We start from the raw sequence: 14,095 nt of genomic DNA, 5'->3' as shown, positions 1-14,095 counted from the left end.
CGTAGCCGCTCGACCGGGCCGCCGCCGCCGCCGCCGCCGCTGCCGCTGAACCGGGGGCGGGGGGCCCGGGGGTGAGCGCAAAGATGGCCGCTTCGGCTCGGGCTGGTGAGTGTGCGTGACGGACGCGCGCGGCTGCAGCGGTTGGCGGAATGAGGCTCTCTACCGGAGCGGAGGTCCGACCAGAGCCTTCGGGGCCTGGGGGCACCTGGCGGTGTTTTCCCGCCTCGCAGGGCGCGGGGAGGTCCTGAGTGAGGGAGAGGGGGGCTGCAGACGGACTGAGGGGAGCGGGCCGAGGGGCGCGCGGAGAAGGCAGTGGCAGTGGCGGCGGGTCCGGCGAATTTAGAATTGGCGCCTCTGGGAAGTTTCGGTGGGTCGTGCGATGCCCTGGCCGGCGTCCTGGTGGCTGGCCACCTCAGGAGTGCCCAGAGATGCTGCGAGCAGCCGCGCGTCCCGTGTGGCCAGGGTCACCGCGTAGCCACCCTGAGCGGGGCTGGAGGGGCATGAGTTGGGAGGAGAAGAGGCGGAATAGGAAGACTTTGGGGGGTGCGGAGGGGGAGATGTGCTCTGACCCGCGTTGGGGAGCGCTATGTAAATGTGATCATGAATAAGGATGCGCTCTGGGCGCTCTGCAGAGCTGGTACTGTCGAAATAAAACCGCATCCTAACCCCTGGCTCTGATTGCTGCCAGGTGATGCTCGAAATCCCCTGGGAGGCTTTGGAAGGGCATTTTCTAGCCGTCCGTTTATGAGGAATGGCTTGCTTTCCTTCCATCGATCGGGTCCCAGCGTTGCCAGCACCTGCTGCCACTTAGAGACACTTAGGATTTTTGAATACCAGCTTCCGCTGGCCTTCGGGGAAGGAATGCTAATGGGCTAAACTCATTTGGGGGCGTAAGAAACGTGTTAGCATGAGAAGAAAAAAATGTTCAAGTTTAAGAGGTGGTAGGAGACCCTCGTACGCCCACTCCCAATAAAAAAGAAAGTGAAACGTAGTGGTTGTTTCAACTGCAAGTTTGAGCTGTTGTACATTCTGCATGTAACCGGATAATTTCTTGCAGTTTTAATTTTGGAAGTAGACAATTTAGCAAGTCTTAGGAGAGTCGCTTTGTCCTTAAGCCCTCCTGATTTCCCCCACTTTTAAACTCTAATGGTCCTATCTTGCAAGTAACGGGATTGTGAAATTAGCATGGAAATAGGACCTTCAGACCCTGCACTTGAATTCCTTATTATCTGTGAAGTAGCCTGTGCGGGGCGAGGTGTGTGTGTGTGGGGGGGGGGGAGTAGGGGGTGGTAACATAGGGCCTGGAATTCCATTTTGAGTTGTCTTTAAAATCAGTATTCAGTGTAAACAATGAAAAAAAAATAGCTGTTCACTGTGATCAAATTCAGAAAGCCAAACATGAGTTAAAAACGTGTTTATAGAATATTTCATCATCTCAGTGAGATTCAATATTCAGTTGTCTTGAAAGAGAGGAAAACTTTGTATTCTTGGAGCCCTAATCTTTTTATCTTTAATTTACCATCTCGGGATTTGAAAGAGATTTTTATTTTTATTTAATTTCCAACCCCTACCCCCACACAGATTTGAAAGAGATTTTAAACATTTTGTCTTGTTTACCTTTTCTCCACCCTGCTCCGATTTCTCTAGCTTTTTGTGTACTAGCCGTTCATTTTGCAAAGGATGGCAGATTTTTCATTCTAGGAATTTTCATGTAGTCTATCTATATTGAAATTTAGAGATATTCTAATATTGAACAAAGTTGAGCGCATACAGTGTAGAAAGTTGAAATGTTTTGGCTGTTTTCATTGTACATTCACCTTGTTTTTCTTCCAGAATATTAATTATCCCAGACTTTTTAGCTTAAAAACATTTAAGTGATAAGTGAATCTGTGTTGAGTATACTATACAATGATACACTTTTTGGAATATTTAAATTGGAAAATCTGTTGAAGATTTGGGTTAAATATTTGAAATATATTGTTTCTACCTGTCTTTACCCTCCCCCATCTTTTCACAGATTTTTCTTTCTGTACTACAGAAATTTATCATATATACCCTCTACCAAAATTTTCCTCTACATGCTTAAATCTTACTGAGTATTATAGCATTGGTGGTACGTAAGAGGATTTTCTGCTCATTGGGTTGTTTGAGGGCAGAGTCTGATTGTGTTTTGTTTGTATCCCCAGCACCTAACTATCTGCTTATCATGAGGGAAAATCCCTGTAAGTGTCGACTTGTGGTTTTGAATGGTGCAGAGATATAGAGAAAGGCAACGTCTTGGCTTCTTATAGGCAGAAAAAGGGTGCTTTGAAGTGTTTCTCCTTCCTGTAATGTTAGGCAGAACAAACATGGTTGCCGGATTCTAATGGAGTTGTCTGGTTGAGGGAGATTAGACAGAGACTGGGGCCCAGGCTTAGGAGACTAATCAAGGTAGGAAATGTGTGCCCATCATTTTCTGGATTCAGTAATGGACAGTTTTGCCATTAGGCCTAATCGAAATAGAAAGTGACAGGTCACTAAAATATAGGAGGATTCTATAATACTGGCTTTCTGGCAAAAATTAAGATTATTGAAGTACATTGGTTTTTCACAGCGCTTTCAGAGACCATAAAACTTTACTTTCAGTGGAGTTTTACATACCATGGGAAAAGCTTATTTATAGTCCAAGAATATATTTGTTAGGCCAAATTATAGATGTGTTAGAATGATAGAGTCTAAGCATTTTACACAAAGTATTTGAACTCAATTTTCTAGACCCATAATAGAATGCTTAATTTTTTTTTTTTTTTTTTTTTTTTTGAGAGGTGGGGTGGGGAAATGGGCAGAGGGAGAAAGTGAGATAATCTTAAGCAGGCTCCATGCTCAGCACAGAGCCTGACATGGGGCTCAGTCCTGCGACTCTGGGATCATGCCCTGAGCCAAAATCAAGAGTTGGGTGCTCAACTGAGCCACCCAGGTGCCCCACTCAATCTTTTTGTGAACATTTCTCCCATTGTTATGAAGTTAGCTGCAGTATGTTGATATATAAGTATGGTGATGTGACACTAATGATAAATATTTTGGAACAAAATTGCCCATGAATGAAATACCTGTAAGTAGTTATGGGTAAGGAAATCAAATAAATCTGGTGGCAGAACTTAATTTCCAGTTCTTTTTTTTAGAACATCAACTAGATTCAATCTCTGTGCTTCTCGGGAGGCAATGTTAGAGATGTGAAGAAGGCCCAGGGAAAAAGAGTATCCTTTTTTGTTTAATGAAGAGTTTCAAGCGAGATCAGGGTAATTATAGATTCTAGATTTCTAGAGGAAGGAAGAATAACTAGGGCCTTTCTAGGGATAAAGGAAAGGAAATACATCATGATTGATAAGAGGTGCCAAAGCACTTAAGAGGCATGATAGCATACCTAAGAGGGAGTAGGGAGAGTTTGAGAGGCCATTTTGTTAATTCATTCAATCATTTGTTCATTCAAATTTTTGAACCCCTTTGTACCAGGCACTATGCTTGACCCTTGGCATTTTGCAAACATCTCCTAAGAGCACAGGTTACTATGGTAGTTCCATGGAAATTTGGAACCTGCTTATAAGGAGTGGGGTAGGATTTGCCCTAATTACTATGCATAAAGGTTATTTTCATTCTTATCCAAATGAACGCAAAGATTGGTGTGGTTAGTAATTCCTAAGGCCAACTTCCTATTGAAATTGCCATTTCCTCCTATCTTTTATTATGGAAAATAACAAATCTTCCTACTTTTAATAGCTTTTAGAGGATCTGTTTAGGTTATTTGGTACTGTTAAAAGAAAATTAAATTTTGTTATAAAAATTATCTTTATTAAAATAAAGATTCAGCATATGTTGAATCTTTAATATCTATCCCTCTAGGAATTCTCAAATGAGACAAAGATGATTACTGTGATGCAATTTTATTTAAATATTCTTTATGCCCAGTGTTATGTATGTATATAAGTATTTATATAAAATGTGCACACCCATTGCCTTTGAAACAGTAGTAAATACCCCAGTTACAAAAATTTTTCATTCACAATATGGTCATTTGTATATAAAAACATTTTAATAAAAGATATGTGAAAAGTGGCTGGTCATAGATGAGAATAGAAAAGTATGTATTGTGCCACAATTTGAAGGCAATTTGAAGGCACTTACAGGCCATGGTAAAGAGTTTAGACTGATCTTGTGGTCTTTCAAAACTTTTAAACAAATTTTCAATGATTGCAAAGCTGTTCTATGAGACACACTAGAAATGATGTAAAATGCAAATGTTTTATGACTCTGAAAAGGGAGAAGCTTTTTTTGAGGGGGAGGGGGAAGAGCACAAGTGGGGGAGAGGCAGAGAGAGGGGGACAGAGGATCCTAAGTGAGCTCACACTGACAGACTGACAGCCGCAAGCCCAATGTGGGGCTTGAATTCACAAACCTGCAAGATCGTGACCTCGGCTGAAGTCGGAGGCTCAACTGACTGAGCCACCCAGGTGCCCTGGGAGAAGTTTAATAGAGCATAATGATACTATTTTAGTGTCTGTTCAGATTTTTAAATATAGATTTTCTTTTAGGAGTGTATATTAGCCAGTTCCCTCGTTCTGTGTCACTTTTTTTTTTAAGCTTTTTTTTTTAAGTTTATTTATTTTTGAGAGAGAGACCAAGTGCAAGTGGGGGGAAGAGCAGAGAGAGAGAGGGAGATACAGAATCTGAAGCAGGGTCCAGGCTCTGAGCTGTCCGCACAGAGCCCAGTGCAGGACTCAAACTCATGAACTGCAAGATCATGACCTGAGCTAAAGTCAGACACTTAACCAACTGAGCCATCCAGGAGCTCCCTGTGTCACTTTTTAAAATAGTAATTTAGTTTGGCTATTTTTGTGTGTTTATTTTTCATGGTAACTTCCTGTTTTTCATGAAAACATTTTTTAAAGCAAAGAATATGAAAACTGTGCTGCTAATTGCACTGGTGAGAAGATCAAGATTACTTTTATGTGAATGATCTTTAGTACCTGTCCTCCTCTAGGAACTTCCAAAGTTTATACTGTCATTGTACCTTTCCATATTTTCTTTCTAAGTGTTTTAAGATAAAATAGGTGGAATGGGGTGGTCAGCTGAAAAGACCATTTTGTTGAAGGTAACGAATTTATAGAGGAATGTTAATTTTTGAAGTAAAAAAATTAGCTATCCTTCTAAGTTTTCAGTGATTTTTGTAGTTCTTAGTAATATTTGTATTTGGAGCACAAATATTTATTTAAAGGGTCACTGCATATCATACCAAAATTTAACCTTTTTGTTTAACTTTTTTGTTTATTTTTAATTTTTTTAAAGATTTTATTTGTAAGTAATCTCTACACCCAACATGGGGCTCAAATTTAGAACCCCAAGATGAAAAGTCACATGCTCTACCGACTGAGCCAGCCAGGTGCCCCTGTTTATTTTTTAATTTTTATTCTTTTAAGGATTTTATTTTCAAGTAATCTCTACACCCAATGTGGGGCTTGAATTCACAATCCTGAGATCAAGAGTCGCATGCTCTACTGACTGAGCCTGCTAGGTGCCTCTGGTTGTGGTTTGTTTGTTTGTTTGTTTTTAAGTTTTTATTTTGAGAGAGAGAGCATGAGGGGGGGGGAGAGAAAGAGAGAGAGAGAAAGAGAGGAAGGAAGGATGGAAGGAAGGAAGGAAAAGGAAGGAAGAAAGAAAAGAAAGGAAGAAAGAAAAGAAAAAAAGAAGGGAAGGAAGGAAGGGAGAGAGGGAGGAAGGAAGGGAGGGAGGAAGGAAGGAAGAAAGAGAGAAAGAGAGAAAGAGAGAAAGAAAGAAAGAAAGAAAAGAAAGAAAGGAAGGAAGGAAAGGAAAGGAAGGAGAACCCTAAGCAGGCTCCTCACTGCCAGTGCAGAGTCCAGTGTGGTGCTCAAACTCACAAAACTGTGAGGTCATAACCTGAGCCAAAACAGAGTCAGACACTTAACCAACTGAGCCACCCAGGCACCCCAACTAGTTTTTTTGTGTGTTTGTTTTGTTTTGTTTTTTAATAAATTCTACTCCCAACATGGGTCTCCAGCTCACGGAATTGAGATCAGGAGTCACATGCTGTATCAAGAGTTGCTTGATGTACCAGCTGAGCCAGCCAGGCACCTAAAATAATTAGGGTTAGGGAAGTATATCTCAGTTTACTTTTGTATAAAGTCTATTTGGGGTGTCTGAAAGCACATAGAATGGTACTAGACACGTGGTAGGCTGTGGTTAAGGATGGAGAAATAGGATAATGATATCACAAAATATCAGGAAACTGTTCCTTAACTGACCTTGAGGGAAAAATAGCCACTTGGTTGAGGGTGGGGGGGCAGTTTGGGTCACTAGTAATCAGTGACCTCCTATTCTTTCTTTTTGTCTAAGTATAATTGGCTTCCTATTCTTAACCACTTATTCAAATGTCATAAAGAGAACTGAAGCAAGACCTGCATTCAATACTAGTTGTTTGTGCCAAGAATTTGGTAGCCTAAAACAACATGGCTATCAAACCTATAGGATTTTTTTTTTTTTAAGTAAGATGGCTTTTTTTTTTTTTTTTTAACTAAGACGCTAAAAAAATGTTTGACATATAGTCCCTCCCTGGCCATAGGGAACCTATCCAACAGTTCAATGGCAGTAAGGATGTATATACAAACAAAGGATTCACATTTGGCACAACCCAAGTCCTTTAGGAAGTTAGAGATTTTTTAAAATTTGCTAATTTATTAATTGATTTTAATCTCTATACCCAACATGGGGCTCAAATTCATGACCCTGAGATCATGAGTCACATGATCTACCAACTGAGCCAGCCTGGTGCCCCAGAAATCCTCTGTTTTATTGAACTATGGGGAACAGAGGATTCTAATAGTTAAAGGCTCAAAGGAAACTTGGAAGATTAGTTTGGCAGGATAGTACTGTGGAGGAGAATGAGAGTCTGGAGGATGGGAAACCAGTTTGGAGGTTACTGCTATACCTCAGAAATGATACAGTAAAGTCCATAATAAGAATGATAGCTCTGCAAATGAAAAGGAATAAAGACTTGGGGAGTGATAACCTTTTATACATAGGTGATAAGAATGTTTGAGTAGAAAGGATGGGAGGGAGGAGTAAAACCAAAGACAAAACAAAACAAAATAGCCTGGGTACTTAAATAATACTATTCTATCTTTAATAAGAGAATATTAGGGGGGTCTGGGTGGCTCAGTTGGTTGGGCGGCCAACTTCAGTTCAGGTCATGGTCTTGGAGTTCATGAGTTTGAGCCCCTCATTGGGTTTACTGCACAGAACCCCCTTTGGATCTTCTGTCCCCTTCTGTTTCTGCTCCTCCCCTGCTCATGTACGCTCCCTCAAAAATAAAACATTTAAAAATATTTTTAAAAAATACGAGAATATTGGAAGAGAAACTAACTCTGTGACAGCAAGATGTACAGGTAAGCTGAGTTTGCAGTGTGCCTGAGACTGGTTCAGAAAAGTTCTGGTGGTCAGCTACCTACATCTGTCATTGAACTTCTGCCAATAGGATGAGCCATTGAAATAGATGTCAGAAGGGTATTACTACATGCTGAAAGCCTGGATTGTATGTTGCAAAGGGCTATCATTTGAGTAAATGAAAATTAATTTCAGAGAGTCTTCACGGGGTGGTAAGTATAAGCAGTTTTGTGCTGTTAAACTGTTACAAGTTAAATAGTTTACCCATGTATTTGATACTTGTGTGTGATGTAAATTTTTAACTAAAAATAGCATATTTAATAAGATCTTATGTTTTCTTTCTCTTCTAGTCATTTTAGTTTTCTATTTTATAATTGCTTTTGTTATATGTTAACTGTATAAAATAATTAGCTTTCAATAAGTCAAATATAATTATTAAACTGTAGAGATTTGCTATATAATAGCAGTAGCAGGGAATTTTAAAAATAAAAATGTTCATCAGTTATATGCCATGGAAAGTTTAAATAGCTTGAATGGTTTTCTTTGAACCAATTAAAAATTTCATTGTCTTTAATCAGTGAAGAATAACAGAGCTTTCAGAATATTATAAATCCATCTGTCTTTTCAAATAAAGGTAGCATACTTGGTTAAAAAAACATTTCATAGATATTAATTGGAACTTTAAGTATGAAACATTTTTTAAATGTGTGAGAAAATGATAGTATGGATTATTTTAATCCTTGTATATAGATTCCATTCAGAACATCTTGACTAATTGTGTGTTGCTATTATATAAGGTAATATTTTATCAGATTCTACATGGAGTATGCAAAAATATTTTGTTTTCTCTCTTTAAAGTGAATATACTGAGGGGCCTGGGTGGCGCAGTCGGTTAAGCGTCTGACTTCAGCCAGGTCACGATCTCGCGGTCCGGGAGTTCGAGCCCCGCATCAGGCTCTGGGCTGATGGCTCGGAGCCTGGAGCCTGTTTCTGATTCTGTGTCTCCCTCTCTGCCCCTCCCCCGTTCATGCTCTGTCTCTCTCTGTCGCAAAAATAAATAAACGTTGAAAAAAAATTTTTTTTTAAATAAAAAAAAAATAAAATAAAATAAAGTGAATATACTGATAAAAATTACATAGCCAACCTGCTGAAGCTAAACAGAGTTTAATACATAGCTTCTCCGCAGTGGATTAGCAAATGAAAAGTGCTCTGAACCCAATAGAGGAAAATAGGAAGTGTCAAGGAAATACTCCCATACCCCTTAATTTTCCTCCAAGCTTTTAGATCTTGTGTGATGAGACCCCTTTGGGGATACCTTTTTAAGTGTCTCTGAGCTTTGACACCAGGCAGCAGAGCAAACTGGAAGCCTCAGGTGGCAGCAACCTGGCTTTCTAGTTCCTGCTTACCTCCCTGCCCCTCTTTTGGTCATCTGCCCTCCTGGTTTCTTTCATAACTCGACCGGGTAAGTGGACCCCCTGCTCTAAAATATTAATCTTATTGGTCATTCAACCATTCTGGTTTCACTTCTTGGTGGGTTTTTTTGTTTTGGTTTTTAAGATTTATTTTTGGGGCGCCTGGGTGGCTCAGTCGGTTAAGACTCTGACTTCGGCTGAGGTCATGATCTCGTGGTTTACTGGTTCAAGTGGCGTCGAGCTCTGTTCTGACAGCTCAGAGGCTGGAGCCTGCTTCGGATTCTGTGTCTCCCTCTCTCTCTGCCCCTCTCCCCTCACGCTCTGTCTCTCTCTCCTTCAAAAATAAATAAACATCAAAAAACATTATAAAAGATTTTATTTTTAAGTAATCTCCACACCCAGTGTAGGGCTTGAACTCACAACCCTGAGATCAAGCAAGAGTCTCTGGTTCTATCAACTGAGGCAGCCAGGTGCCCCTGGTTTCACTTCTTCAGATTTTTTAAAAAAGATTTTATCTTTGAGAGCTCCCCTTTTAAAAAGTAAATACTCCTGGGAGAGGTTAGACCTTAGTTCTCAGCTAATACCTTCATTTTCAGTTAGCACCTTAGTTGGGCTCAGTATACATTTGGCTGAGAAGAATGAATCCCTGGCTAAAAGTGATAAAACTAGAAGAAAATTAGCCTATATAATAGCAGTAGCAGTGGCAGTAGTCATAGTAGTATTGTCAACTAAGATACTGAGAGCCACATAATTAAGTGCCAGGGTTTATTCTAAGTGCTTTATGGATATAAATTTCTCCGATTCCCTCAACAACCTTATTGGTGTTCTTACCACCGTTTCTTAAAGATAAGAAAACTGAGGTAAGTAGAGCATAAATAATTTGTCTAGGTCACTTGGTAAATATAGCTAAGTGTTAAACTCAGTCATTTGTATTCTAGAGTGTCCTTTCTAACCATTTTGTTGTGATACCTCTCCACTGCTATATTGCCTCTCAGAGAGATGGCATCTGATCAGCATTTCTCTTTTTTCAGGGTTTTTTCATTGAATGGAATCACAATGTTCAATTTTAGGCCACTTCCTGTTGAAGGGCCGTGAGAACCTTGCCATCATCATGTAAATAGATTTTTTAGTAACAATTAGGAATGTATTTGCAGAACAGAGAAGAGATTAAAGAGGCTCGTGTATAATTTAGCTACATATGTGCTAAATTATATACTAGTATGCATATTTAAAATTTATTGTATAAGTAACATGCTTATTTAGATATTTGAAAATATGGATAACCCCAAAATAAACTATATTATACATTCTTTCTAGAAGTTTCTTTTCTTTTGAGTCTTCTTTTCTGAATGTTATGCAAGGTGTAACTCATACCACCTCTATAATTTTAGAATGAAATAATTTCCCTTGAGTGTAAATAAGCAGCATTTCCATCTTCATCTCAAGAAGTTGAACTAATAATTATTGTCTGACTTGCCAGAAAGGACTGTTTAAATTGTCTCTGTATTCTTTATATGATCCTTTTTATTTATTTTTTATATAATCTTTTTAAAACAAAAGTAGAGGGGGCCTGGGTGGCTCACTTGGATTCGATTCTTGATTTTGGGCTCAGAATTGACCCCTGCACTGAGCGTGGAACCTGCTTAAGTGTCTCTCTCTCCCCCTCTGCTTCCCTCCCCAGCTCACGTGTGCTCGCTCTCTCTTTAAAAAAAAAAAACAACAACAACAAAAAACACATTAAAGTAGATAGAAGAGAACCCTAGATTTTTCTCTTAATCTCCATATTGAACCAGTTCTTTAAGCCAAAGTTTGTTTGACGCTAATCTACCTCTGCTCCCATCTTTCCTTCAACACTTCTGCAGCTTTAATTTCCTTATATCTGGAGTAATAATCTCTTTTAATCATTCATCCTTCCTCTGGGTCTGCATTTCAGATCCATCTGTGACCTATATATCTGATCATGTCATTCTTCTCTACAGAGTTTTTCAGTGACTTATTGCCCATAGTTCCTGGAAGCAGGCTTGGGGATGATTAGGGCAGGGAATTTTCTGGGTCTTAGGTACCCATGAATGGATCTAAAAGGGAAGTTGGGATGTGTGCAGGCTCCAGGTGACCACCTCCCCCTGACTCTGCGGACTCCACATAATGGGAGAGGGTTAGGGCAGGGACCCCCTTAAGTGTCAGGTCTGGGCCCTGGTGGTCTAGGTTTATAGGAAGAGCATGCTGTTGCTGTGTAAACTTTTGCTGGCAACAAGGATCAAAGCTGGGAGACCATTTAGGAGCCTTATTGCAGTAATCCAGGTGAGACTTGATTGTGACTTGGACCAGGGTGAAGAGCAGTAGAGGTAATAAATTGTCGGGTTCTCAATATATTTTTAAGATAGAGCCAACCATTTTTTCCTGAAGGATTGGTGTAGGGAGAGAGAAAAAGGAGCCAAGGATGAGATATTTAGCTTCAGTACGTGGAAGGATTTAGGATAATGAAGCATATTAATCTTTGATGTCTTAATTTTGCCATTAGCAACTACTGTTGAATGCTAGGAGTTCTAATAAAATACTGTATTTGAACAGATTCTGGACCTCAGGAAATTTTGAAGGAAGAGAAATAAACTTGAAATATGAGCCTGAAGGGGTGTCTGGGTGGTTCAGACGGTTAAGTGTCCAACTCTTGATTTTGGCTTAGGTCATGGTCTCACAATTTATGAGTTCGAGCCCTGCATCAGGCTCTGCACTGACAGTGTGGAGCCTGCTTGGGATTCTCCCTCTCTCTCTGCCCCTATCCCACTTGTGCTTGTTTACTTATTTATAAATAAATAAACTTCAAAAATTTTAAGAAAAAATGTGTGCCTGAAATGTGTACACATGTGAGTGTTGGGACTGGTCAGCCTTAAGTCCATATTCACGATACACCCTACATTTGAAAGTTAAGAAATGAAGGGGGAGAGGCTCTCTGATTGCTAGGAGATTTTACTAAAAAAAAAAAAAAAAAAAAAAAAAAAAAAAATTGGTGAGAAGGAACCAAAAATCAACTTCACCTTTGCAGCTTTCTTAGATGCCTGGAGGTGGCACCTAAGTACCATTGAAATTCATATTGCTGTCCTAAAAAAATGTATTTTTTATTTATCTTTTCAAATTTATATTAAAATCCTAGTTAGTTAACATAGTGTAATATTGTTTTCAGGAGTAGGATTTAGTGATTCATCACTTACGTATAACACCCAGTGCTCAACACAAGTGCCCTCCTTAATCTCCATCACCCATTTAGCCCATTACCCACCCATGTCCCCTCCAGCAACCCTCAGTTTGTTGTCTGTAATTTAAAGAATCTCTTACCATCTGCTTCCCTCTCTTTTTTTTTCCCCCTTCTCCTATATTCATCTGTTTTGTTTATTAAATTCCACATACAAGTGAAATCCTATGGTATTTGTCTTTCACTGACTGACTTCTTTCACTGAGCATAACACAGTCTAGCTATATCCATGCTATTGGAAATTCCAAGATTTCATTCTTTTTTTTTTAAGAGAGAGAGAGAGAGAGAGAGAGCACACGCACACACACACAAATGGGGATGAGGTAGAGAGTATCTTAAGCAGGCTCCACGCTCAGCTCAGAGCCCAACTCAGGGCTCCATCTCACATGAGACCGTGAGATCATGACCTGAGCCAAAATCAAGAGTTGGACATTTGGGGTGCTTGGGCGGCTCAATCAGTTAAGCATCTGACTCTTGAATTCAGCTCAGATCATTATCTTACTCATGAGATTGAGCCCTGAGTCAGGCTCCAAGGGATCCTGTTTGGGATTCTCTCTCCCCCTCTCTCTCTGTCCCTGCCCTGCTGTGTTCTCTGTCTCTGTCTGTCTCTCTCAAAATAAATAAATAAACATTAAAAAAAAAAAAGAGTTGGATTCTTAACCAGCTGAGCCACCCAGGTGCCCCAAGATCTCATTCTTTTTGATGGCTCAGTAATATTCCATTGTTACCTATACCCCACATCTTCATTATTCATTCATCAGTTGTTGGACATTTGGGCTCTTTCCACAATTTGGCTATTGTTGATAATGCTGCTATTAACATTGGAGTGCACATACCTCTTTGAACCACTATTTTTGTATCCTTTGTATTTACTAGGTAAATACCTAGTAATGCAATTGCTGGATCATAGGGTAGTTCTATTTTTAACTTTTTGAAGAACCTCCATACTGTTTTCCAGAGTGGCTGAACCAATTTGCATTCCTGCCAACAGGGCGAGAAAGCTCCCCTTTCTCCACATTTTCACCAACACGTGTTGTTTCCTGTGTTGTTAATTTTAGCCATCCTGGCAGGTGAGAGGTGGTATCTCATCGTGGTTTTGATTTGTATTTCCTTGATGGTGAGTGATGTTGAGCATCTTTTCACGTGACAGTCATCTGGATGTTTTCTTTGGAAAAATCAATTCATGTCTTCTGCCCATTTCTTAACTGGATTGTTTGTTTTTGAGGGAGGTTTTTTGATAAGTTATTTATAGATTTTGGATAGTGTCCTTTTATCAGCTGCCCTAAAAGTTTGAAAGTATTGATCATACTACATAAAATGTTCTGAGTTCTGGAACTCAGAACTCCACTGCTTACGCCTGGAGCCTGACTCAGGCCATCCCATGACCCTGGGATCATTCAGCTGAAATCAAGAGTGGCTCAACCAACTGAGCCATGCAGGCACCCCTACTATCATCTTTATTTTTATTTATCTATTTTTAAGATTTTACTTTTAAGTAATCTCTATACCCAATGTGGGGTCCAAACTCACAATCCTGAGATCAAGAAAGAGTTGCACACTAAAGCAACTAAGTCAGCCAAATGCCTCTATTTTTAGATCCTGTAGCAGAAGTTTTCCTGACTCTTAACTCATAAAGGAACGTGTTTCTGGGTCAAAACCACATAGGTTTTGTTTGTTTTGTTTTATTATGTTGGGATGGGGTTTTGTTTTTGTTTTTGTAATAAGCTTATAATTTCAGATAGTCCATAGGCCCACCAGAATGTAAACATTTATTATATTGCCATCCACTTCATATTTTTCTTTTTCTCTTTGCTTATGTATCCTTGTACATTCCTAAGAGGCTATTCAAACACAAAAGCATGTCTCTGTTTTTCTCCCTCCCTAAGGTAAACTGTCAAGTCTGTCAAATTCAAAGTATGTTACAGAGCCATGAATTAAAGGTCATTATTGATTTACTAGTGGAAAGCTAAATTTAAAATGGTAATTAAGTAAATGTCGA

At 39.6% G+C, this 14,095-nt stretch overlaps 1 protein-coding gene across 5 annotated transcripts in view; it reads left to right on the top strand.

The window, feature by feature from the left end:
- The window catches only part of USP44 (ubiquitin specific peptidase 44), a 54,951-nt gene that overhangs the window by 23,830 nt on the left and 17,026 nt on the right, over positions 1-14,095 (top strand). Inside the window, exon 1 of one of the 5 annotated variants that reach the window (XM_027071053.2) lies at positions 4-105. The exons of 2 other annotated variants lie outside the window; for them this stretch is intronic. The gene's annotated coding sequence lies outside the window, so the exon portion shown is untranslated. Of the gene's footprint in view, positions 1-3; positions 106-8,575; positions 8,897-10,341; positions 13,167-14,095 lie in introns of those variants that run through there. 2 more of the 5 variants (XM_053226625.1, XM_053226626.1) reach the window with 2 other exon arrangements.

Source organism: Acinonyx jubatus, chromosome B4 (assembly GCF_027475565.1).
Source record: "Acinonyx jubatus isolate Ajub_Pintada_27869175 chromosome B4, VMU_Ajub_asm_v1.0, whole genome shotgun sequence".
NCBI lineage: Eukaryota > Metazoa > Chordata > Mammalia > Carnivora > Felidae > Acinonyx > Acinonyx jubatus.
Note: the sequence above shows the minus strand (reverse complement) of the source record. Positions and strands in the feature narration are given on the sequence as shown.